The sequence below is a fragment of the Cuculus canorus genome, chromosome 6, assembly GCF_017976375.1.
Source record: "Cuculus canorus isolate bCucCan1 chromosome 6, bCucCan1.pri, whole genome shotgun sequence".
Taxonomy (NCBI): domain Eukaryota; kingdom Metazoa; phylum Chordata; class Aves; order Cuculiformes; family Cuculidae; genus Cuculus; species Cuculus canorus.
In genome coordinates this window covers 2,674,613-2,701,530 of record NC_071406.1, presented here as the reverse complement: position 1 = coordinate 2,701,530, position 26,918 = coordinate 2,674,613, and the positions used below count along the sequence as shown (strand labels likewise).

At 45.5% G+C, this 26,918-nt stretch overlaps 1 protein-coding gene across 9 annotated transcripts in view; it reads left to right on the top strand.

Annotated features, from left to right (window-relative positions):
• Positions 1 to 26,918, top strand: part of MBD5 (methyl-CpG binding domain protein 5) — a 140,707-nt gene that overhangs the window by 63,218 nt on the left and 50,571 nt on the right. For 7 of the 9 annotated variants that reach the window (XR_008450457.1, XM_054070346.1, XM_054070341.1 and 4 more), the window contains exons 3-4: positions 14,525 to 14,711; positions 20,497 to 20,554. The gene's annotated coding sequence lies outside the window, so the exon portion shown is untranslated. The remainder of the gene's footprint in view (positions 1 to 14,524; positions 14,712 to 20,496; positions 20,555 to 26,918) is intronic. The other 2 variants (XM_054070343.1, XM_054070342.1) reach the window with 1 other exon arrangement.

Sequence of the window (26,918 nt, the reverse complement as noted above, 5' to 3'; positions counted from 1 at the left end):
CGTGGGAATTGCTGGCAGAACTGAACAAGCATTTCAACCATGTTCCTGAAGTATTGATTGACGTGTGTTTCGTGCCTATGGTTTGGATGAGCATCTCATCTGGGGTACCCAGCCATTCTTCTGGATTTGTCAGATAAATATTTATAGGAAAATATCTGGTTCAGATATTTGTGCAGCATGTTTGATAAGGTGAGCTCTAGGGTACAGATTCCATATCAGTGAAATGTTTCTTATCTGTCCTTGAACTCATCCTGTATTTTGTCCCATCTAAAAACTGCTCGTTGGTGACATCAAGGAACATTCTCTGAATGCTGACACTGTCTCTGTCCATTTCCATGATTCTTTTGCTCTAATTTATGCGGGGGTACAGTAACAGGATAAGGAGGAATGATTTTGAGCTGGAAGAAGGGAGATGGAGATGAGATCTTAGGAAGAAATGTTATCCTGTGCAGGTTTTCAGGTTGATTCCTCTTGCCTTTCTTCACGTGCTGCTTCTTCCACTTGTCCCTTGGACATAGCGTGCCCTGGGTTTTCCCTTGTCCACCATGTTCCCGAAACAAAATACAGAGATATTTGTGAAAGCTCAAAGCAGAGGACGCTCAATTAATATTTTCAAGGCTTGGAAGCAGAAGAGTATGATAAAAACCCAAACTTAATCTGTGCTTCTAAAGAAAATATCCTAAAATAGCTAAAAACGTGCTGCATCTTCACAGCAGCCTTTGAAGAAATCACATTTTATCTAATTTTCACTTGCTTCACCCTCAACTCCGTGATCTTAATGTAGTTTCAAATGCAAATTCTGGTGATCTCTAGAGCCTTTTACCTCTGACATTTCATAACTACGTGATAAGGAGTGGTGGGGCCGTCTGCCCAGCTGGGTTGATTTCATCTTTTAACAATCAGCTTTCAATAGATTTCACATATGATATCTTTGGATGTATTTTGACAGGAGTACGAGATTTAAGGCCTTTGGCCAGTCCTTTTCGGGAATCAAACTGTTTCTTCATCTGTTGTTGTTTCAGTGATTCATGTGTTCAAGTCCAAAAATGGCTTTAGAGATTCAGGATGCGGAGGGAGGCTTTCCTACATGTCTGTTGATTTACTCTCTTCATTTACTCTGATCCAGAGTGGTGCCAAAAAAAAATATCCTCCTGACTCGTGGTGGCTGCCCCATCCCTGGGGGGTTTCCAGGCCAGGTTGGATGGGGCTTGGAGCCCCTGATCCCGTGGGAGGTGTCCCTGCCCATGGCAGGGGGTGGCACTGGGTAGGCTTTGAGGTCTCTTCCAACCCAAACCATTCTATGATTCTGTGATGTGCAAGGAGGTGGGTTCCATTCTGTGTGAAGTCCTGTTTGGACATTTTGCTGGTGTGGTTATGAGTAGAACGTTTGATGGTAGGACATGGACAGCTACTGCTTCGGTGCTGGATGCTTGTATGGCATTGGGCAGTTGTTCTCAGTGCTTCAAGTTCCAGATTATACTGAGGCTTTTGATAGTAACTGAATGCTGACCAGCAGGGAGGGAGGGGATTCTCCCACTCTACTCCACTCTCATGAGACCTCACCTGGAGCCCTTTGTTCGGTTCCGGAGTCCTCAGCACAGGAAGGACATGGAGCTGTTGGAGCAGGTCCAGAGTAGGCTACAGAGATGATCCCAGGGCTGGAGCACCTCTTGTATGAGAAAAACCTGTACAAGGTTGGGGCTGTTCAGCTTCGAGAAGTGAAGGCTCCAGGGAGACCTTAGAGCAGCTTCCAGTGCTGAAAGGAAAGCTGGGGAGGGGCTCTGGATCAGGGAGTGCAGGGATGGGATGAGGGGGTATGGTTTTCAGCTGCAAGAGGGGAGACTGAGACGAGATCTTGGGGAGAAATGTTTTGCTGTTCAGGTGGGGAGGCCCTGGCCCAGGGTGCCCAGAGCAGTGGGGGCTGCCCCATCCCTGGAGGGGTTCCAGGCCAGGTTGGATGGAGCCCCTGATCCAGTGGGAGGTGTCCCTGCCCATGGCAGGGGGTGGGAATGGATGGGCTTTGAGGAACCTTCCAACCCAAACCATTCTGCGATTCTGCTCTCAGTTCTTCTTCCTTTCATAATTTCATCCTGCTTTTTCATTTTGTCCAACTATTTACATTTACCGTGGTTCTCTGGAAATCCAATTAATAGTCCAGGAAGCTCTCTGGTACCTGGTCACCGCGCGTGAACAGCAGCGTCACCTTTTGCACAAAAAAAAAAAAGAAAAAAAAGAGGCAGAATATGTTTAGCATCAACCTGAAAGATGCCAAAAAATAAATCCACTGCCTGGTCCTTTTCGTCCCTTCTGAAAAAGAAAAACTGCACACGGAGTAATGTTGTATTCCTGGCGCTTTATTAAACCCAGAAATATAATAACTACTTTATTAACCAAGAGGCAATTCAGTGAATGGATGATAATTAGAAAGCAAAAAAAGCCCCTGCTCAACAGCATCGTGCGGCTGAGGTTGCACAGACACGGAAGGAGCGGATCGTGTGTCCTTCGTGCAGTCCCTTGGCGCTCCGAGTGCTCCAAGGTGTGTGGAACTGCTGGGAAACATCGTCCTTCCTTGGGGAGAGCAGGGATGGAGGGACGGGAGAGTGGAGGGAGCCCTTGTATCCCATGGTTACAGCTCAGTCTCAAGACCAGGATTTGTCTGCCGAGATGAGCTTGGGTGCAGCAGGCGTCTGGGGTTGAATGGCAAAAGCTAGTCCTTCCCATGGCCAGAATATGTCCAGATCTGAATACGGTAACTGCAGCCCTTTCATAAGTTCACGTATTTTCCTTTCCTTCTCTTTTGTCATTTCCTCCTCTCTACTCCTCTTTCCTCCTCTTTTCTCCTCTCCTGCTCTTTTTCCTCCTCTTTCCTCCTTTCCTCTTCTCCTCTTTTCTCCTTTCCTCCTCTCCACTCTTCTCCTCTCTTCTCCTCTGTTCTCCTCTGTCTTCCTTTCCTCCTCTTTCCTACTTCCCTTCTCTTTCCTCCTCTTTCCTCCTTTCCTTCTCTTCCCTCCGCTTTCCTCCTTTCGTTTCTCACCTCTTTCTTGGTCACTTCGGTTTGCGGTTGGGCAGGAGTGCAGATCGTTCAGTCTCTACCATAAATTGAGGCGGCAGCTCCCAGACACACAGTCACTGTGTTGGAAAGAGAAGATGAACCCTGTGCGAGGAAGCTGGAAATCAAACAGTTAACAGTACAAGAAATCTTCCTGGTCTCTTGTAAATCTCCCTTAGTGAGAGGGAAGACGGAATTTGAGATCAGGTGTGCCCGGAAATCTGCACTGGGGTTACATGTGTGGGAAAAGGGAAGGGAAGGGAAGGGAAGGGAAGGGAAGGGAAGGGAAGGGAAGGGAAGGGAAGGGAAGGGAAGGGAAGGGAAGGGAAGGGAAGGGAAGGGAAGGGAAGGGAAGGGAAGGGAAGGGAAGGGAAGGGAAGGGAAGGGAAGGGAAGGGAAGGGAAGGGAAGGGAAGGGAAGGGAAGGGAAGGGAAGGGAAGGGAAGGGGGGGAAGGGGGAGGGAGAGAGAGAAAGAAAGAAAGAAAGAAAGAAAGAAAGAAAGAAAGAAAGAAAGAAAGAAAGAAAGAAAGAAAGAAAGAAAGAAAGAAAGAAAGAAAGAAAGAAAGAAAGAAAGAAAGAAAGAAAGAAAGAAAGAAAGAAAGGAGGAAGGAAGGAAGGAAGGAAGGAAGAAAGAAAGAAAGGAGGAAGGAAGGAAGGAAGGAAGGAAGGAAGGAAGGAAGGAAGGAAGGAAGGAAGGAAGGAAGGAAGGAAGGAAGGAAGGAAGGAAGGAAGGAATCACATTGATTTGAGAGTTGATAAATGTGCTGAAATGCTGCACCTGTGCATCACAGAATATACCTTTCGGTTGATGTCACAGTCCCCCAATGTAAACGTATCGATGGAATAACACAAAATACCTGAGCTCCTGAGCTCCTTGCCAAGCTCTCAGCATCGCAGCTCTTAAAACACAACCCGAGGCGATGTATTGCCATTCGGCTTAACCTGAGATGATTCCATGAATGTCAATAAAATAATGCTAAGGATATTAAAAATTCATGCAAAACATGATGTCAGTATGAGTGACCTTGGCTCCATGGTAGCATAATGTGTTAAATTATCTTGCTAGAGTTCCAAAAAGCTTCATGGAGCAAGTTTTTTAAAAGTGCTACTCTAGAACACTCGAAAATAAGAAAATATATTGACAAATTCTACCTCTTGAGCTTTTTGGATTGCCTTACTGTCTCAAAATTCCCGTATCGTGGCAGGGGATTGGGACTGGATGATGTTTAAGGCCTCTTCCAACCCAAACCATTCTGTGATTCTCAAACTGTCTCTATAGTGGGACCGTCCCTGCCTGTCTCCACAGTCGTTTTGGGCAGAGAAGATCTTTGCTCTGACGGTGCTGGATCTACTTCTCGGTGTGACTCTTGTTGCATAGATGGCAGCCTCTAAGTCTTTTATTGCTGATGGCGCAAAAATGGGGATTAAAATAAACTTCTATTCCTTGTTACTAGTTTTACAGGTTAGTCTTTTCCATCCATAGAATCATGGAACGATTTGGGTTGGAAGGGACCTGGCAGCCCATCCAGTTCCAACCTCCTGCCATGGCCAGGGATGCCTTCCAGTGGATCAGGTTGCTCCAAGCCCCATCCAACCTGGCCTTGAGCAACCTGATCCACTGGGATGTCCCTGCCCATGGCAGGGGTTTGGAACTAGATGCTCTTTAAGATCCCTTCCAATCCCAACTATTCTGTGGTTCTATATGACACTCAGTGGGAAACCATCTATTAACCTTAGAATAGAATTAGGATTCCAGAAACTGAATTCTGCTTTAGGAGTCCAGTGTCAGGTGATCGTTGAAGCACCATCCCAGTGCTCTATGAATGAATTAGACAATTAGTAGTACTAATTAGTAGCAACATCACTTGGAAAGAACTACTTAAAGAGAGCACAATGGTGAATATTCCTCAATGGCAACACGGTTAGCGCTGCGTGGGAATGAAATTCCTTCGCTGCATACATGTATTTAGAACTTCCTCCACCTCTTCGGGTTGAGGCAGATTGTGGCATTCGTGCACACAGTCCAGGCTTCGCTGTGCCCTGACAGCATTTAACAGTGCAGAAGGCGCTGTGGAGATACGAAGTGATGAAATCTGTGTGTGAGATAACGTTGGTTATCATTTTCCTGGGAGATGAACGCCCTCCAGCCATGGAGGGGTGACAGGAGGAGAGAACATGGGAAGCATGAGCACGATGGTGATGAAGTTGGTCACATCACTAAAGAAGCAGAGAGTTAAGCTCAGCATCTTAGAACAATCAGTGCTGGTTAAAGCTGGTCCTGGACCTTCCTTTCAGTGCTGACTCTTTAAAAACTTCAGTCCTGAGAGGGTTGTGAAGCAACAACCTCTTTTAGTTTTATCTTCTCCTTTTTTTTCTTAGGTTCTTTAAGAATTCCCAATAACACCGGGGCAGTGACCGTGAAAAACCGTTTTTATGGGGCAGTTGGTGTTCCTGTACCTGCATGGGGCGAGTCATGGAATCATGGAATGGTTTGAGTTGGAAGGGACCTTTACAGGTCATCCAGTCTAACCCTTCTGCAGGAGCAGGCACACCTCCCACTGGATCCAGTTGCTCCAAGCCCCGTCCAACCTGGCCTTGAACACCTCCAGGGACAGGGCAGCCACCACTGCTTTGGGCAATCTCCTCACCTTCACAGGAAAACATTTCTCACTAAGATCTCATCTCAATCTCCCCTCTTTCAGCTCAAAACTGTTCCCCTCATCCTATCCCTGCCCTCTCTAATCAAGGTCCCTCCCCAGCTTTCCTGGAGCCCCTCTCAGCACTGGAAGCTGCTCTAAGGTTTCTCTGCAGCTTTCTCTTCTCCAGGCTGAAAACCCCCATCTCTCCCAGCCTGTTCTCATAGCAGAGGTGCTCCAGCCCTCGGATCATCTTTCATGGCCTCCTCTGGACCCGTTCCAACAGTTCTATCTCCTTCTTATGTTGAGGATTTCAGACCTGGACACAGGGCTCCAGGTGGGGTCTCACCAGAGTGGAGCAAAGGAGCAGAATCCTCTCCCTCCCTGCTGGTCCTGCTGCTCTGGATGCAGCCCAGGATACAGTTGACTTTCCAAGCTGTGAGCGCTCATTGCCAGCTCATGTCCAGCTTTTCACCCATCAGTACCTCCTTCCCTTTCTATGTGAGATTCAGATGGATAACATAATATTTCAGACTTAGGAGAAAAAAAGATTTCTCTGCTGTCAGCGTTGGTTGTAGCCAGAGTCCAGACCAGAAGAAAATCAAAGCAGAGGGTCCATGTTGGACACCAGGCATTGCGCCCCACTCCATTCAACTGCGGTGGCAGCGTTCAGTCTGTGTGAGAGCTGAAAATAATCAAGATTTGCCAGTTATGGAGAATTGTGCCAAGAATTTTTAAATAAGAAGTAACATAGTTTAGAAAAGTTTATGTTGTTTTCTTTCTGGAGGATTTAATTTTAAACAATGGCATAATATCATGTGAAAAAGCAGGTGCTTTATTATGTAATGATAAAGTATCATATGGCAAAAATACAAACTGTTTGTGTGGTCACTACGTTAAATTTCTTCTTTCCTGGTGAGTTTGAGGCTTTGGATAGGAGAATCATAGACTTATGGAATGGGTTGGGTTGGGAGGGACCTCAAAGCCCATCCAGTGCCACCCCTGCCATGGGCAGGGACACCTCCCACTGGCTCAGGGGCTCCAAGAACCATTCAACCTAGCCTGGAACCCCTCCAGGGATGGGGCAGCCCCCACTGCTCTGGGCACCCTGGGCCAGGGCCTCCCCACCTTCATCAGGAAGAATTTTTTCCTAATGTCTAATCTAAATGATCCCCCTTCCAATTTAAAGCCATTGCCCCTCCTCCTGTCACCCCTTGCCCTTGGAAAAATCCCCTCCCCAGCTTTCCTGGAGCCCCTTTCAGCACTGGAAGCTGCTCTGAGGTCTCCCCAGAGCCTTCTCCAGGCTGAGCTTTTGCTGAAGTCCATTCATCGTCACAGTGGCAAATATCCGATGATCCTGTTCTTTGCCTGCTCCCTTCGGAACCTCCTGCATGTGAGGCAGGGACAGCAGCGAAATGAAACTCGGTTATTTCTTAGTTCTCAGGAGTGATGGCTAAATAAGATTTTTGACTAATTCATTCTTTTGTGCCTCTGATAACTTTCATTTAGATAAAAAAGGGAGAAAAGAAACAATTTGGGATTATCCAGAGCCAAAATTAGTTGTTTATCATCTCAGTTCTCATCACTTTCACCATTATCTCTGTATTAAATTAAAGATCAGTGCCGAAGGAAAGTCACTTGCATTTCCATTGTGAGGAAGAGAACAGAAGCACAGGTACAACAGGTCTGCAGAGGAGCTCGTGGAAACACCTCACAAGTTTTTAGAACGCTGTGTTACAGCTGAATGAAAAGAATATTCAAATTCCTCATTCATTTCTAATTTGAAGAGGTTTTCACCAAACCAAAATCAATTGGAATGGGTGATTATTGGAGAGAACATTTGGATTTCCCCTCCTCCCAGGTCCAAATCTCAAGTGTTCATCGCAATACCAAGAAGGAATCAGCAAACATATTCCTGTTTAATGTACAAAAGAGAGGCAAACGCTTGCCATAGCAACCGCCGGCAGGTAGGACGGGCGCTGTGGCACGGGGCTACTCGCCGCTCACCTCTTCATTACCCAGGGTTGCACATGGCACTGATTTGCCTCAGCGTCAGAAACCGAGCTATTTGTCAATCGGATTGTTTGCATCCTGGTTTTAAATTGCCGGGTGAGGATTGCGAGTGTGCTGTTTCTGAATCTGGGCGTGCACCTTTCCTGTCAAAACCAAGGCTTTTTCTCAAATAAAAGCCTTTTCCTGGCTGGAAGGTGCGTTATTAGTGCTTGTCACTTTATGGAAGTATCAGGTATGCAGGATTTACAGGATTGAGGCTAAATGGATGTCTCTGGTTTTCTCTTCTTGCAAATGAAAACTCCTTTTATTTATTTTATTTCCTATAACTGGAGACAGAAAAGCGGTTTATGTCGCTTCTCCCATCTCCTCTGCTCCATCCACCCAAGTGACACCATTGCCAAACCTGTGAAGAATGTTGGTACGACAGCCTCATAGCTGCGTATGGCATCTGTACAACAAATATGTTAGCACGGTGGCCTCATGGCTGTGCATCACGGAAGCACAACCGGTGTGTTACTGTGTTAGCCTGAATGCTGATTTTCAGGGAGCTTCTCTGAAAGACCTGCCTGGGGGTGCTGTGCTTCATAGAATCATGGAATGGTTTGGATTGGAAGGGACCTCAAAGCCCATCCAGTCCCACCCCCTGCCATGGGCAGGAACACCTCCCACTGGCTCAGGGGCTCCAAGCCCCATCCAACCTGGCCTGGAACCCTCCAGGATGGAGCAGCCACCACTGCTCTGGGCAACCATCGTGAAGAATTTCTTCCTAATGTCTAATCTAAATATTCCCCCTTCCAATTTAAAGCCATTCTCCCTTGTCCTGTCACTCCACACCACTGGAGAAAGTCCCTCTCCAGCTTCGCTGGAGCCCGTTTCAATCCTGGAAGCTTCTCTAAGGTTTCCTCAGAACCTTCTCTTCAGGCTGAACAACTCCAACTCTCTCAGCCTGTCCTCATAGCAGAGGTTCTCCAGCCCTTGGATCATCTCTGTGGATTCCTTTGGACTCACTCCAACAGATCCACATCTTTCTTCTGTTGGCGATTCCAGAACTGGCCAGAGGACTGCAGGTGGGGTGTCATGAGAACAAGGCAGAATCCCCTCCCTCACTCTGCTGGGTTTTTAGCTGTGGTGGTTTTCACTTGGTATATTGTGTTATTAGGCCATTAAAATGCACTTTTAAGTTACATTGATGTGGCCAACTCATAGAATCATGGAATCCCTAGGCTGGAAAAGACCTTTGAGATCATCAAGTCCAACCATACCTGTCCAATACTAAACCTTATCCCTAAATACTTCATCTGCCTGTCTTTTTAACACCTCCAGGGGTGGGAACTCAATCACCTTGTTGTCATAAAAAAGAACATACTTGGAAAAGTCTATATATTCCTTCAAAGCTAGTGGTGCAAGAGAAGATCTCGGCTTCTTGTTTTCTTATGTCATGCGTTACGTTTTACCTTCATTTTCTGCAGATACCATGTCTAGGAAATCCTCAGATCATAGATATGAATTCTAATCAGTGAGAAAGCAAGATTATGATTTCCAGCAGCTCTGGGGTGGCTTTAAAGCAGGTGTTTTAGACGTGCCTGCCTGCTCTCTGGTACTGTAACAGTTAAAATTTAGCATGAGGATCATACATTTTCAACATGCAGGCAGCTAAATATTACTTTTATTTAAACAATGAAATGTGCTGAGGTCCTCCTGTGAAAACAGGAGATGAGAAGATATTTTCACTACTCTGAAACTGAATGAATGAGCAAACGTTCTGCATTTCCCCAAGCGGAGCTGCATTCTCAGCAGCTCTTCCCATCCAAGGTCCCCATCCCCACCCACGGGCTGCTCCTTCCCGAGCGCCAGGTCCGGCACGAGCATTCCTCCAGCCACAGAGATTAGTGCCCTGATGTAGGTTAAGACTAATCCAGCAGAAATACACAAATCGGCTCCCTGATCTGATTCCCTGGACCAGCGTCAGGAGCAGAGGGAGCGGTGCCCAGCCACCACGCCTGGCCTGGAAGGAGGTGCTTGACTTGGGCCCTTTGACATGAGTGAGGGTCTACACCCGTGGGCTTTTCCTCCTCCAGAACAGCCCTGGGAAAATGAAGAAGTAAGGAAAAATTCTTGTCTCCCTGTAGTTTTCTGCTGAAGAGGCAACAAAGCCCTGACTTCAGCCAGATCTTCTGGGTTGGTTGAAGTTCCAGGTCTACATTGGGAAAACCTGAAGATCCTGTGATCCCAGCAGTCAAACCGAGTTATGCAAAGTTATTTTCTCCAACTGTTGATGCTGATTTTTAAAAATAATAGAAGGCTCTGGTTAGGCAGCATTAATGATTCCCCATGGTGTGTCCAAGTCATGGGATTCGTTGTAGTTTGTTTTAGGTGAAAAATCTACAAGGCATTTTAGGGAGAAATGCCTACAAGTCTGAAATCTACTTTGAGTGTTATCAAAGTTGATTATTCTATACATAAGGAGGAGATTCTTCACCATGAGAGTGGGGAGGCCCTGGCCCTGGTTGCCCAGAGCAGTGGTGGCTGCCCCATCCCTGGAGGGGTGCAAGGGCAGGTGAGATGGGGCTTGGAGCAACTGGATCCAGTGGGAGGTGTCCCTGCCCATGGCAGGGGACTGGGACTTTAAGGTCCCTTCCAATTCAACCCATTCCATGATTCTATGATCTTCTCAAGAATAACTCATTTTAATAAGTGCTTGTGTCAGTTCTCCAGCTGTTCAGGCTCTGGTTTTATAGCCTTAAATTCTGTGGAAGTGTGAAGCGGTGGGGATACAGCAGGAGCTGGCCCCTGTGCTTGGACAGCAGGGTAGTCTTCTGACTTACCATTCATGGTCAATGAAGATCCCTCTACAGGGCAGGTCAGAACAGCTGTATGTAGGACCAGATGAGATTAATTTCTTTTCAATCACACTTTGGACTCTACCTTTCCTCCCCGACTACTGAAAGCACCGAGGTAAATTCACACATTTTGTTCGTTTCCTTTTCAAAGTGCGGCCATGGTTTCTATTAGAGGAGCCATGTGGCCTACGTGAACCACAGTACCGATAACTTGTCATCTGCAAATCTTCTTTTAATACAACCTGTATTTTATTGCAGGAAGAAGAGGCTTTATCCTAAAAAAAAAAAAGGCACAGAAACACAAAGACTTAAAGAAATAGCACTTCTCTACTTTCTGAAAGTTCAGACCCACCAAAACCTGGTGGATTTCCTCCAGCGGTCTTCCTGAATTGAGGCAAGTGAATTCTTTGCTGCTCATTCTCTTTATGTCACATATCTAGGGATAGAAAATGCAGTGATTTGAAATGCCAAATAATTTCTTCTGTTTTCTGTGTCAGAAAATAGTAGTGGGCTTCCCCTGGGCTGGTGTTCCAGGCAGCGTGGTTTATCTGGTGGTAACGTGTTGCCACCACTAGAAATCAGCGATACCCTATTTGGTTTTAGTATTATGGAAAAAGATGCAATTACTAAATACCATTTTGTGTGACTTTTCTGCTTAACAAAATAAAAATAGCAATTATTGAAACTAAAATCAGACCGGATGCTCGTGAGCAACGCTCTTGCTGTTGCTGTTGCCACGTTTTCTAGCACGGAGCCCATGGCTGTGATTTGGAATAAACTCTTGAAGGAGAGTTTTTCTACTATGGGAATTAAAAACCTGAGAAACAGTGCATAATTGTGCTGATTGGCTTAGAATAAATATATTTAATGCCAACCTGAAGAAATAAGGGGATGTGCTGGCTGCAGTTCCTTTCCATCACTCGTTTGTGACCGTGCGCAAGAGAAGTTGTTGAGATTCTTTCCATTAAGTGGCAAATCATTCTTTTGGTATTTTTCCTTCTGAAAAATAGAGTATCTTTAGTTTTTGAGGCATCCAACACCACTGTTGTAAGAACACTGTATGTCTCTGAAGGGATTAGATGGGGACAGGATTTTTTTTAATCTGTTAGCACAGCCTTGTTATGTAAATAGAAAGCTCACAAAGGGAACGAGACAGCACATGCTCGGAAAAACAGATGTCTCTGCCCCAGAAATACACTCTCCCTTCGATTCCTGCGACTTGGGGTGAACTCTTCGGGAGGTTTATTGTTATGGATATGTATGCAAGTGCAAAATAAACATCTTGTAGTCGCTGTGTAAGCCCCTGCGCTTATCTCTGAGCGATAAAAATAAACTGGGCTGCTCACACGTGGCGCGGTGCTGTTTGATAACAGCGGGGACAGGCTGGGACCGTCACCTCCCTACGCTCAGTGGCAGAGTATGGATGTATCGGAGCTTTTTTTAATGTCAAGCGTCCATTGTTTTAATTGCAAAAAAAACCCCTTTGCAGTCTTTTACAAACGCTTGGTTTTAATTCTTTCTCATAAAACCTGATAGGCAGAGAAGGATGGGAAGGTTGGTTAAAAGGACAATAAACACAAGACATGCGGGAGGGGAAAAGCAATGCGGAGCCTGTTGAATGAGGCAAAAAATTCTGTTGCCTCACCATATGGAAAGCCATTGATTATCACCAGCAGCCTGTGTTAGGGTTTAGAAACCCGGGTGCTGTGGCTGCCGTGTGTGGTACTGGTAAGGTCGTCATGGCACAGGTGTAATTAAGGTAATGTCTGCTTTTTCAGCAGAAACTTTAATTACATCTTTCTCGTGCATTTCTATTTCTGGAGGTGTTCAAGGCGAGGTTGGATGGGGCTTTGAGTACCCTGATCCAGGGGGAGGTGTGGCAACGTTTATCATTAGTTTATTGTTAGTGTTTTATTTAGGTATAGAATCACGGAAAGGTTTGGGTTGGAAGGGACCTCAAAGCCCATCCAGTGCCACCCCTGCCGTGGGCAGGGACACCTCCCACCATCCAACCTGGCCTTGATAGTATCTATGGACTGAGTGTACCTTCTTAGTAGTTTGTATACCTAAAAACGCTCAGGTCAAGTAAGCCCTGTAACGTTCAGAAGCATTGAGTGCAGAGCACTGAAACATGGAAGCTGTCTAAGTGTCCTGCTCTAAACGTATAGTCGTAGCTTTATAGAGGGGTAATTTCCAACATGGTATGGGTTAGGGAGCGACTTTAGTGAGTGGTTCACATACAAAAAAACCTGGTTGGTGTAATAAATGTAAACATAAATATAAATCTGCAATTTTCAAAGTTATATAGATGGGGAGGGACTTTAGTGAGTAATTTGCATATGAAGACCCTGTTTGCTGGAAGGCTCTCCAGGCTGGTGTACGTGGTCTGAAACAGTGATGACTCTTCAGTGCCCATTTTTACCAAAAGCTGTGCCCCAGGTTTGCCCTTGAATTGGGAAGCTGATAACTGGTAACTCGGTTATCTTGGTACTAATAAAGTCAATGAAAGCCAATTGCAGGTCATCACCAGGAAAGCAAAGAAGTGTTTGCTTATAAACTTAATTAAGATATTCTTATAATCATAATAAATAATGTATTGGGTATTTGAACCAATGTGCTTTATGTGACTTAGACCTGCTTGGTTTGGCTTCTCTGAAACTTTTAGTTCCCATCTTCTGTCGATGTGTTTTCTGGCAGGGGAGAAGGTTTTAACTACAACCCAGACCTTTCCTATGATGACAAATAGTTTTAAAAGAGATTCGTGATCTGTAAATCAGAACAGATGAATTGGACTTTCTGTTAGATTTAGAAAGCATTGCTTGGCTGTGTTGCATCTATTTTAATCGAAGATTTATCCCAAATAATAGTGATTTTGTTAAATGTGTATTTTTATTCCCTGTCTGTGCCCTTACCAAGCCTGCAGGCCTTCAGGTGCAATGCTTTACTGGCATCCATTAACTCATCGGTATATGCCTTTAACCTAATGAGCTCCAATCCATTTTGCCTCAAAAAGGACTAATTAATTGACTTAAAGTCCTGCAAAGGCCGTTACTTCCTTTCAGTGTCAGAGAAATTGAAGCTGGCACAAGCGAGACCTGAGCAACTCAGAGCACGTGCAGGACTGCAGGTACATTTTGGTGGTGATTCTGAAGGAAATGACTGGATAACAGGCAGATCACAGCATCATGGAATGGTTCAGGTTGGAAGGGATCTCAAAGCCCATCCAGTCCTACCCCCTGCCAGGGCAGGGACACCTCCCACTGGCTCAGGGGCTCCAAGCCCCATCCAACCTGGCCTGGAACCCCTCCAGGGATGGGGCAGCCCCCACTGCTCTGGGCACCCTGGGCCAGGGCCTCCCCACCTTCATCAGGAAGAATTTTTTCCTAATGTCTAATCTAAACGATCCCCCTTCCAATTTAAAGCCATTCCCCCTCATCCTGTCACTCCAGGCCCTTGGAAAAAGGCCCTCCCCAGCTTTCCTGGAGCCCCATCTAAGTACTGGAAAGCCGTTACTGGTATGGAAAAGCCCAGGTCCTGTTTCAGCTGGGGGCTCCCTGATACCTGTGTAGCTGCGCAGAGCCTGATTGAATCGCTCATCAACAATTCTGGTAGAACCTCATGCTCGAGCAAGGCCGTTGCAGCATCGCAACTTTTGAAAGCCTGGACTTTGCCTTTGAAGCTGAAGGTTTTCAGCATGCCTCAGTAGCTTTCAAGCTGTCTGAAAAAGTGACCGCTTTGTATATGCCTGCGAGTTCCGTCATAAATATCCATACACTCATTTTTGTAAAGATCACTCTACAGTGAACCACCACAATGTGGTAAAAGATATTGGTTCTGGTCAGAACCAGCCTGCCCGTCTTTAAAAGCAGTGTTATTACGGTTTATGCTACGAAGTAATTGGATGAGGGATTAGAAATCGATCCAGAAAGGTGCAATCAAAACATTTGGCTCATTCTTTAGTTTAAATAATGCAACCGTCCCAACAGATGTAACGTGGGGTGTGAGAGTTCCTCAGATGAGGAGAGCGAGACAAGGAGCCAGCCTCGATGGACGTAGCCCACTCTCAAGATCTAAACAGGAGACTCTAAAGCAAAGCTGAAAGCGCGTCAAGAATTTTAAGGAGCCTAAAGATCCCCAAGATAACTTGAAGCAAGACCATGAGGAGTAATGTAGGTGAGTACTCAAATGGAACTCAGTGCATTTCTTCAGCTGTGGAATTTGATTTTATGCTGATAATTTTGGGCTGTGATAGTAAAGATCATTACAGAACGTGTTATAGAATCATAGAATAGTTTGGGCTGGAAGGGACCTTAAAGCCCATCCAGCTCCATCCCTGCCATGGGCAGGGACACCTCCCACTGGATCAGGGGCTCCAAGCCCCATCCAACCTGGCCTGGAATGGGATGGGGCAGCCACCACTGCGCTGGGCACCCTGGGCAGGGCCTCTCCACTCTAATGGTGTAGAAATTCCTCCTTGTGTCCAGTCTAAATCTTTCCCTCTCCAATTTGTCCTCATTGCCCTCGTCCTATCCCTACACGCCTTTGTAAACAGCCCCTCCCCAGCTTTTTTGTAGTCCCTTCAGGTACTGGAAGGTTGATATAATGTGTCCTTGGAGCCTTCTCTTCTCCAGGCTGAAGAACCCCAACTCTCTCAGCCTGTCCTCATAGCAGAGGTGCTCCAGCCCTCGGATCATCCTTGTAGCCTCCTCTGTGCCATTCTAACAATTCCATATCCTTATGTTGAGAATTCCAGAACCGGACACAGTACTCCAGATGAGGTCTCACAGGAGAGGAATAGAGGGGCAGAATCCCCTCCCTCCCTGCTGGCCACGCTGCTCTGGATGCAGCCCAGGACACGGTTGGTTTCTGGGCTGGGAGCGCATGTTGCCGGCTCACATCGAGCTTCTCATCCCCCAGCACCCCAAGCCCTTCTCCGCAGGGCTGCTCTCAATCACATCATCCCCCATCCTGTATTGAAGGCCCAGATTGCCCTGACCCGGGTTTTGAGTAATACAGTACAAAATACTTGAGCCAGTGTTAAAAAAACCAAGTCAGAATAACAACAATCTTTGACATTTAATGGTATTGAGGTAGAAAAGTAAACAACTTGGCAGTTCATCTCTTTGTATGAGAGTGACAGGGCACTCGTACGTGGACCCTTTTGATAACAACAAAGAAGGAAAAAGTGTTCTTGACCTAGATTTAACAGATTGTATTGAAACGGCATACGAAGCCTGGTATTTTAATGGTAAGAAAATTGCCTTTTTGTGACAGCGTGATTCATACGTGGTGTTAGTCAGAACTGGTAGTAATATATTTTTACATAATTAAACAATCGAATTCCAGTTTTCTGTATCAGAAAATATTCAGCACCATTCTTGACCTAGATTGTGTTGTAGTAGCAAAGTGGGGCTGCCTTGCCCTGAGCCAACGCCAGACCTTTACAGGAAAATATAAAACGAAATCGTCTTATTCTTATACATTTTCCTAATCAAAATATAAGGTTGTGCCATGTCAACAACCAGCAGATGGAGAAAAAGAATGTCCTAGGGAGCTCAAAGTACATGCTAGGAAACCGAGCTATAAATACCAGGCTAATTCCAGAGCTTTAAGATTTCTCCAAAGCTTTGTTAAATCCCTCCAGAAAAGACTGAAGAGATCCCTAATCTGAAGCGCCCCAGTTGAAGAAATTATGCTTTTATTTTTAAATAAAACCGTGTTAATCTGCAATGGATTGTTTGGAGATCTTAACGAGGCGCTGTAGTGTCTGTGCTGGAGTCGTTGCTTCAAAATAAGATTGTTTTAAGTACTTTTTCATTCTTTTTGGTACTTTCTTCTTCAGAGGAAATACAGAATTCTGTCTGATCACCTCTGATCCCGTTTGTAGAGTATTCACACGGAATTTTTGATATTCACAACTCAATTTCAACCACTATTTTTTAGAGAGCTTTTCTTTTCAGTATCACAGAATCATAGAATATGCGGAGTTGGAAGGGACCCACAAGGACCATTGAGTCCAACTCCTGTCCCTGCCCAGGACAACCCCAACACTCACACTGTCTGTCTGAAGACCTTGGTTGAATGCTTCTGGAATGCTGTCAGGATTGGGGCCGACTGCTTCCCTGGGAGCTGCTCCAGTGCTCCACTACCCTCTGTGGGAAGAACCTTTTCCTAATGTCCAACCTAACCTTCTCCTGGCCCATCTTCCTGCCATTCCCTTGGGTCCCATCACTGGTCACCAGCGAGAAGAGCTCAGTGCTTGCGCCTCCTCCTTCTTTTGGGAGGAAGCAGTGAACTGCAATGAGGTGTCCCGTCAGTCTCCCGTTCTCCAGACTGAACAGACCAAGTGACTTCAGCTATTTCTCACACGGTTTCCCGGTAGATTGAGATCCTTTTCGTAGTGGAATCCTAAGATCATAGAATAGTTTGGGTTGGAAGGGACCTTAAAGATCATCCAGTTCCAAAGCCCTGCCACAGTCAGGGACACCTCCCACTAGATCAGGCTGCCCAAGGCTCATCCAACCTGGCCTTGAGAGAATACTAGAGAACCCAGTAGAGAGAGCTAAGAGAAGAGCATTCTTCTTTAGTGGGACTTGATGAAAATTTAGAAGACTTTTTGATATTTTTTTCCTTTACATTTGCAAATTGTACCTGCAGAACCTAACGCCGTGGGTGTATTTAGAAATATTTAGTTTTCTGACCTCCATAATTAATATTCTCTGTTTTCAAAAGTGAGCTTTGGGATTTCTTGGCATTCCAAGGAGGAGGTTACACTCCTACTGCAATTGAATTGGGTGAATCTGTGGTGCAAACAGGTACTGAGACCTGTAAGAAAACCTGGAATGCGAGATGATCTTCATTCCTGGAGTGCTGGGAATGCTTATAAACAGCATAAAGTACCAGTGCCTGACACAGGACTCGGTATGTGTTCACTGTCGGTGAGAGGTGATGTGAGGATGTATTGTGCGGCACCAGACTCTGCCCTTTGAAGAAGATGAGCGTTGGCTAGAAGGCGGCAAAGCAACAAGCTAGCGTCAGATTTATTGAGTGGGATTGTTCACCAGCAGCTGAAAGGGATGTGTTGGTTTATTCTTGGAGAAAAGAGAACATTGGAGGATAGGGATCAGGCTTTTAAAAGATAAGAGGTTTCATAAAAGCGGTGGTGGTGGTTTGCAGGGTGGTTGTAGATACAAAAAAATGGTATGAAGGATAATTTAGGGCAGATCTAAAGAGAAAATACTGCTATGTTTTGTTTTGTTTTACCTCCTATGCAAATATATAGAGAATGTATAGAATCATAGAATGGTTTGGGTTGGAAGGGACCATAAAGGTCATCTAGTCCAACCCCTCCGCAGTGAGGAGGAATATCCCGTCCCATCCCATCCCATCCCATCCCATCCCATCCCATCCCATCCCATCCCATCCCGTGTATATGATATATCAATGTAATATAATATAAATGTAATATATGTAATATATATAACTGCAAATATGATTAAAAACTGAGATATTTTACCTATAATTGTCATGAAATCTGTGATAGGAGACTTTTTAAAGTTCATAAAGAAGCAGGTTTCAGACAGAATGTTGTTAAGTTCGACCTTCTGGCCGGGGGCTGAGCAGGTTGCTCTACTGAGGTACCTCTGCAAATCCTCAGTGTCTTGAATTCTGTCAACTTAATTCATAGAATCCTGGAGTGCTTTGGGTGGGAAGGGACCTCAAAGCCCCTCCAGTCCCACTCCCTGCCATGGGCAGGGACACCTCCCACTGGATCAGGGGCTCCAAGCCCCATCCAACCTGGCCTGGAACCCCTCCAGGGATGGGGCAGCCACCACTGCTCTGGGCACCCTGGGCCAGGGCCTCCCCACCTGAACAGCAAAACATTTCTGCCCAAGATCTCATCTCAATCTCCCCTCTTTCAGCTGAAAACCATTCCCCTTGTCATCTCCCTGCACTCCCTGGGATTGGTGTTAGCTTTGTTTTATCTCCCTGCAAACCTGTTTGGTTTCAGGTATTTAAAGTCCGTACTTATGGCACTTTTCATTACAAAATGAATCCAAGGACCTTTTTTATTAAATAAAGTGCTTTGAAAAGCTCTTATTTAAAATTCAGGTTAAACATGATGTGATGAAGAGCTGACTAAATGGTCCTTTGCCTACATTTATCCCACTGTCTCACTTTGGGAACACGATCCCAGACCATGCTCGGTGTCTGTGTTGCGCACCCACCATCTGCATTTCCAGAGATGTTTCTCAAGCTTTTTCAGAGAGTAAAGGACTGTTGAAGTTTTAACTTAGTATGTGGTACAACGCAGAGCCCTACAGCTGGGAGCAGGTAGTGACTTTCCTGGGTTCTTGCCTTTTTTTGAGCTTTGCTCTTTAGCTCTTGGACGTCATTGAATCATTGAATGGTTTGAGCTGGAAGAGACCTTAAAGATCACCTAATTCCACCCCTCCTACCATGGGCAGGGACACTTCCCACCGGATCAAAGGCTCCAAGCCCCATCCAACCTGGCCTGGAACCCCTCCAGGGATAGGGCAGCCACAGCTTACCTGGGCCAGGGCCTCCCCACCCTCATCGTGAAGAAATTCCTCCTAATGTCCAGTCTAAATCCTCCCTTCTCCATATTTAAAGCCATTCCCCTCATCCTGTCACTCCATGCCTTTGTAAAGAGTCTCTCCTCAGCTTCCTTGTAGGTCGCTATAAGGTCTCCTTGGAGCCTTCCCTTCTCCAGGCTAAACAAGCCCATCCTTCTCAGCCTGTCCTCGTATGGGAGGTGCTCCAGCCCTCACATCATCTTTGTAGCCTCCTCTGGACCCACTCCAACCATTCCATCTTCTTGTGCTGGGGATTCCAGAACTAGATACAGTACTCCAGGTGGGAGTGTTTTATTAGCATAAATACAAATGTTTTGTTTCCTGGGAGCCAGGCTGCAGTCTTCATAGTTTATTGGACAATTAAATTTATCCTCATTAAGGTGTCGGTGTGAGGACATCTGATAAGATCATAAAAATTCAGCCTCAAAGTACACAGACGCTAACATTTAGGGACTTTACTTTCTTTAATAGGCTAAAAATCCTTGGGCTTTCGTAAAAGTAAATGTCTGTGTGAAGGGGATGGGGCAGCCGGTCAGAGGAGAGGTGTGGAGCACAAAGCCTTTGAAACGAGGGGCACGGGTGCAGCTGAGAACGTTATCTTTGAATATAGGTTAAACTTCAGTAGAGGAGATTGTTTAAAAAGAAGTTGTCCATTATCATGTTCTAATGAGGATGAGGGAAAGCCCGTGGATGTTGTCTACTTAGAACACATTGTTTGTTCTGTTCTCATTGGTTGGAGCACGGGCCGTACGACAGGTGGTTGAGGGACCTGGGGTTGTTTAGCAGGGAGAAAAGGAGGCTGAGGGGACACCTCATCGGTGTCTTCAACTGCATGAAAGGAGGTTGTGCTGAGGTGGGTGTTGGTCTTTTCTCCCAGGTGACAATGATAGGACAAAAGGAAATGACCTCAAGTTGCGCCAGGGCAGGTTCAGGTTGGTCATCAGGAAAACTTTCTTCACCAGAAGGGTTCTCAGGCCCTGGCAGAGGCTGCCCAGGGAGGGGGTGGAGTCCCCATCCCTGGAAGGGTTTAAAAAATGGGTGGATGAGGTGCACAGGGATCTGGTTTAATAGTGGACAGGGATGGTTGGACTCAATGATCTCAAAGGTCTTTTCCAGCCAAGCGATTCTATGATTCTGTGGTGTTTCGTGGAGATGAAGTTTGTACAAATCATGGAGTAGAAGCAGGTGTTTGAAGTGTTTCACAGGCTAGATGACATCTGAAGAAACATCTCTGATTAAGTGTGTTTATGAATACAAAGACAGAATTAAAGATCATATATTATTGAAACCAGGACGTCGTGAGTGGACTGTATGGGTTACTGTTGCTTATCTTCTGATTCAACTGATTCCTTGTTTTTCAGCTTGGAATCAACAAGATGAACGTATCCACCTTCGATCTAACACTTAATGAGGAAAAAGGTCAGGCTTCCTTATTTTTCTTAATCCTGTGCCCTGCTGGTAATTAGTACATTAAATAGTACTTTATATTTTCTTACTTATTTCAAACATCTTAAATAACAAACTCAGTGTGAAGGTTTAATATGAGGGTGAGAGAGTATTTTTACGTGGAGTGGTGTATTCATAGACAGCTGAGTCAGAGCAGGGTGAGTAGAGAGAGAAGCTGTAGAAGGAAAGGTCAGGTATGCACCTCTTCATAGACATTCATTTAAAGATGATTAAACTTACAATTAATGAACCTTTTGTATATCAAGAAATTTGTCATCGTTTTCATGGACTGAAAGCGTTTAAAAGGATTAGAATCACCAACTTCTTACTTTTTTTAAATATCTTTGAAATTCTGAGTCCACTTTTAGAAAACAGAGAGCTGCCTGATCCTTAAATAAAGGAGTGGGGCCAAGTTCTCCACATACAGACACATATGTAGAGTCATAGGATCACGGAATAGTTTGTGTTGGAAGGGACTTCCAAGCCCACCCAGTCCCACCCCCTGTCATGGGCAGGGACACCTCCCACTGGCTCAGGGGCTCCAAGCCCCATCCAACCTGGCCTGGAACCCCTCCAGGGATGGGGCACCACCACTGCTCTGGGCACCCTGGGCCAGGGCCTCCCCACCCTCAGTGTGAAGAATTTCTTCCTAATGTCTAATCTAAATCTTCCCCCTTCCAATTTAAAGCCATTCCCCCTTGTCCTGTCCCTGCCCTCCTTGATCCATAGCCCCTCCCCAGCTTTCCTGGAGCCCCTTTCAGCACTGGAAGCTGCTCTAAGGTCTCCCCACAGCCTTCTCCTCTCCAGGCTGAACAACCCCAACTCTCTCAGCCTGTCCTCGCAGCAGAGGTGCTCCAGCCCTCACATCATCTTTGTGCCTCTCCTCTGGACCCGTTCCAACAGCTCTATATTGTTCTCATGTTGGGGATTCCAGAACTGGACACAGGGCTCCAGGTGGGTCTCACCAGAGCGGAGCAGAGGGGCAGAATCCCCTCCCTCCCTGCTGGTCCCACTGCTCTGGATGCAGCTCAGGACACGGTTGGTTTCTGGGCTGTGAGCGCACATTGATGGCTCACGTTGAGCTTCTCATTCCCAGCACCCCAAGCCCTTCACCGCAGGGCTGCTCTCAATCGCATCATCCTCCATCCTGTACTGAAATTGGGGATTGCCTTGACCTGGGTGTAGGACTTTGCCCTTGGCCTTATTGAACCTGAGGTTCTCCCAGCCCCACTTCTCCAGCCTGTCCAGGTCCCTCTGGATGCCATCCCATCCTTCTGGTGTGACAAGTGCTCCACTCAGCTTGGTTTCACCTGCGAACTTGCTGAGGGTGCCCTCGATCTCACTCTATATCCTCAATGAAAACATTAACCAGGACATTACTGTGTCGCTGAGAGTAAGAATCCGCTGATACCAGCGATTCATCTTGCACGTGGGACCAGTTTGGAGCGACCCGGATCCCAGAGGGGCAGCCCAGGCTCTCAGGCTGAGCTACGTTTATGCCAGCCTGAAGAGGTTGCCTTAAGGTGTCTGAAGAGCTGATTCTGATGTTTGTATAATATATTTAATATAATATATTATATTTAATATATTTATATTTGTTTAATACCTTGAGAGTGTTTTCATGAGAGAAATTGCTGAATAGAGATACGTAATTCACTAAACAATAGTAAAAATAGCACTTGGAGAAACAATTCCATATGCCTAAAAATAGAATGGTCGTGTGACTTATTCCTGTGGCACAAAAGCACAATTTAGGGGGTTGATTTGCCATCCTGCTCTGTTTCCGCCGTTCTCTTGCACAGAATCCATCGGAATTAATCAAATGATTTTAATATTGCTGTGTCCTGAACTTCAGTGTCTCACACAGAGGAGGTTTATAGTGTTTTTTGAGGCCTCTGCATTTAAGATATGTGAGCATGGTTTTCATTTTTACCATTTTTGGGTTATTTTTGATACCACAAAGCACAGTTCTTGCAGATCCGGAACTGATCCAGTCATTGTTGGAGCTTTTCACCAGATTCCAGCAATCAGATTTTTTCCTTTTTTAGCTGCTTATCTAAAATCAAACGGAATTTTTACGTTCAGGTTTTAAAGTAGGTACTTTTAAATAATCTTTTCTATTAAAATTAACTCTTTTTTTCACAAATTTCTGTTTCCCTGGTATCCAGTCAGGCAAAAATGCGCAGCAAAGCTGTCAGGCAGAACCAAGCCCTCACAAACAATTATTACTTATTTATTTTCTGCATCTATTTATTAATTACCTTAAGGTCATTCTGTGTCAAATGTTCCTGAAATTCATGCAATCTTCATTATAAAACTGCATTTAATAAATTCAGATTTTTGGAAGTCTAAAACATGAGAATTGGAAGTAGTTTGTTATTTCTTTATTCACATGTTTGGATCTCCTTTTGAAGTCATTTTAGCTTTGGTCTGAAACCTTAAAATATCTATAGCCAAATGATTGCATAATAATCTATGTGATGCTAGTAGAGCTCTAAATTTATGTTAATTTTAATTACTTATCACTTTTTGGGGGCAGAGGTGAATGTCTGCAGTGGCCATTTCCTTAGGAACGTGTGTGTTACGTTAGTGAGAGCGACCCATCTGTGACCAAGCAGATTTGTCTCTATTGGTATCCTCTTCTTTGGGACAGTTGGTCTTGGAAGACCTGAGTTCTCTCTCTTGTAGGCAGAGGTCGCTTTTTTCTCCTCCATTTTGTAGTCATCTTTTCTCTTTGACGGAGAGTCAAGATAGCTTTTGCTCTACACACTGGTGCCACCTCAAGTGTTGGGGGCAGTTTTGGGCACCACAGGATAGAAAGGATCTCGAGCTGCTAGAGGGTATCCAGAGGAGGGCACGGAGTTGGGGAAGGATTTAGAGGAGAAGTTGTAGAGGAGCAGCTGAAGTCACTGGGTCTCTTCGTCCTGGAGGAAACTGAGGGGTGATATCATCACAGTTTGATGCTTTCTCATAAGAGAAGGAGGAGGCACAGGCACTGAGCTCTTCCCTCTGGCCACCAGTGACAGGACCCAAGGGAATGGCAGGAAGATGGGCCAGGGCAGGGTTAGGTTGGACATTAGGAGAAGATTCTTCCCCCAGAGGGTGGTGGAGCACTGGAACAGCTCCCAGGGGAGCAGTGACCACCCCAAACCTGACAATATTCCAGAAGCACTTGACCAACGCCCTCAGCCCCTCAGTCTGAACGTTGGGGTTGTCCTGTGCAGGGATAGAAGCTGGACTCGATGATCCTTGTGGGTCCCTTCCAACTCAGGACTTTCTAGAGCTTGATAGCATTTTATAGTGCGAACAGAATGACAGTGGATACAGAAAAGGTTCAGTGGTACAACCACGGAAGGTATCTGAGGCCACAGAGAATTAAAATCTACTGATGTTTGCTCCAAAATGCTAAATTCTGGAAAGGCATTGCATCAACAAGAGCAAAAATACTTCTAAGATTTGTGGCTTTTCTAACGGCAAGATAGGTTTGAGAGGAGACAGAAATTCCTATTCAAAGAAAGCCCCAAAACATGGTATTCCCAGCTGCAGACCTGATGATGTGTCATCACCGTGTGATGAAGATCAAACAAAAAGAACTGTGGACAACCTGTTCAGAAACAGAGGTCAAGCGTAAATTCTCTTTATAGTATAGGAAGCTTCGTCCTTTAAAACCCTCAGCTAGGAACCTTGCTTTGCACTCCCTTCAAGGCCAGGTTGGATGGGCCTTGGGCAGCCTGATCCAGTGGGACATGTGGCAGAGGGGCTGGAACTAGATGATCTTTAGGGTCCCTTCCAACCCAAACTATTCTACGATTCTCTGCTGTCACAGAATCCCAGGTTGGAAGGGACCTCAAGGATCTTCTGGACCAACCTTTCTTGGCAAAAGCACCACCTAGATGAGCTGTCCCAGCACCCAGATGTCACCAGATGTCCAGCTGATTCTTAAGTGTCCATGCTTGAGGAACCCATCACTTCCCTGGGGAGAGTGTTCCAATGTATGATTGCTCTCATTGTGAAATATTGTCCTCTGGTGCCTGAGTGGAATCTCCCTGGGATTATCCTGTATCCATGACCCTTCATCTTTTCTGTGCGATTCCTTGTAAAAAGGGAATCTTCATTGTCTTGGTAACCATCCTTACTTGCTCTCTTGTTTCTGAGAGCAAACAGTTTATGTAAGTTGAAACAAGACTGTTGAAAAGTAAACCCAGGAATGGCTTTTGGCCACTGGTTTGGTTTTGGCCACTGGTTTGGTTTTGATACTGGGGATGTGATTCTTATCTACAGAATAACTCAATCGATTTAAATTGATACCAAATATTGGTCTTAATTTTGAAAAAAACTGAATGCTGATGTTATTTTGACAGCAAAGTAGGGCGGTCTCACATGCACAAATTTGACTTATTTCCTTGGAAAAGGAAAAAAATAAATGTATTGGAAAGCATCATGACTCCTCTGTATACTTCTGTGAATTGGGTGACCATTGTGTTCATTAAATTCTTCTTGAGTAGACAGAGTCCGGTTTTAAAGGAAATTCCTTTTCTTTCCTGCTCTGAGGACAGGCTGAGAGAGTGGGGGTTGTTCAGCCTGGAGAAGACAAGGCTGTGAGGAGACCTTAGAGCAGCTTCCAGTGCTGAAAGCTGGGAAGGAAAGCTGGGAAGGAACCAGGGAGTGCAGGGATGGGATGAGGGGAATGGCTTTAAATTGGAAGGGGGAAGATTGAGATTAGACATTAGGAAGAAATTCTTCACCATGAGGGTGGGGAGGCCCTGGCCAAGGCTGCCCAGAGCAGCAGTGGCTGCCTCATCCCTGGAGGGGTTCAAGGCCAGTGGAAGGTGTCCCTGCCAATAGCTGGGGTTGGAGCTGGATGGGCTTTGAGGTCCCTTCCAACACAAACCATTCCACGATTCTATGATCATTTTCCATTGCTGGTAGCCCAGTTTTGCTTTGTGTCGGAACCCTTTTGGGGGTGCTGTGTGTGCATACATGCCCATGTGTCCACAAAGGAAGTTCTTGAAAGGATCTACTTTCTGCATTCTTTCAGTGGAAGTGAAAACCTTGGTTGCTTCCATGAAAATCTTTTCCCTCTCTGTCCATGACAGAGCTGAAACTTGTTTTATTGGTGTAGATTCCTACGCAGTAGGTCTGAAGTGACAGCATCGGTCATCTGGCCTGGCAGCGTAGGAAACCAGATACTGTAGGGTTCTGTCTTTCCACAGGGCAGTAAGCACGGCTGGCTGAGGTGGCGCATGTCCAGTGGGGACAGGTCTGTGGGTCTAGTGACATGTATGATGGCCTGGACTCTGGGAATTATTTTGCTATTTATAGATAAATTCATCCAAATAGCTACTATTTTTTGGACCCCTCACTACAAGAAAGACGTGGAGATGCTGGATGTGTCCAGAGAAGGGCAACAAAGTTGGTGAAGGGGCTGGAGAACAAGTGTCATGAGGAGTGTCTGAGGGATCTGGGGTTGTTTAGCCTGGAGAAAATGAGGCTGAGGGGAGACGTTATTGCTCGCTATAACTGCCTGAAAGGAGGTTGTAGCAAGGTGGGTGCTGGGCTCCTCTCCCAAGTGACAGGCGATAGGATGAGAGGAAACGGCCTCAAGTTCTACCAGGGCAGGTTCAGATTGGACAATGGGAAAAGTTTCTCCATCGAAAGGCTTCTCAAGCACTGGCAGAGGCTGCTCAGGGAGGTGGTGGAGTCACCAAGCCTGGAGGGATTTAAAAGACTGACAGATGAGGGATCTGGTTCAGTGGTAGACAGCGATGGCTAGAGTTGATTTTCTCAAAGACTTTTTCCAACCAAGCGATTATATGATTTTATGGAATTGTTAAGTTGGGATCATCTTGGTAGTCTGAATTAGGAATACATAAGCCTTGTTATAGCACATTATAAACCTGTCTTTTGTACAGTTCAAAATAATTCAATACCAGGGTGGTTGGACTGATCTAAACTGATTTGGCGTTTGGGCAATTTAAAAAGTATCATTTTGATTAAGTCATTTGGTGCAGATCAATTTTCAGGTTGTTGCAATGTATTCTTAATACTCTGTATTTACGAGTAAGATAAAGATGTCCTTCTCAAAGCCAAGGCCGGGGTATATCATGTCTACGGCTTTGTTATGGTCCTGGATACCAGCACAATGAGATAAGACTGAAGGAAGAAAGGTTCTCTTTATGCTTTAGGCACATTTGTTTGTTGAATCACTCACCTAAAAATAGGGCATCATAAAGTATTCAATACCGATCTAATTAGTCAAGAGAATGCTTCTTTTCAAAATGGAAAAGCATTCCTGAAAAGTGATGCAACATTTGTATCTGATTAGATGATACAGGAG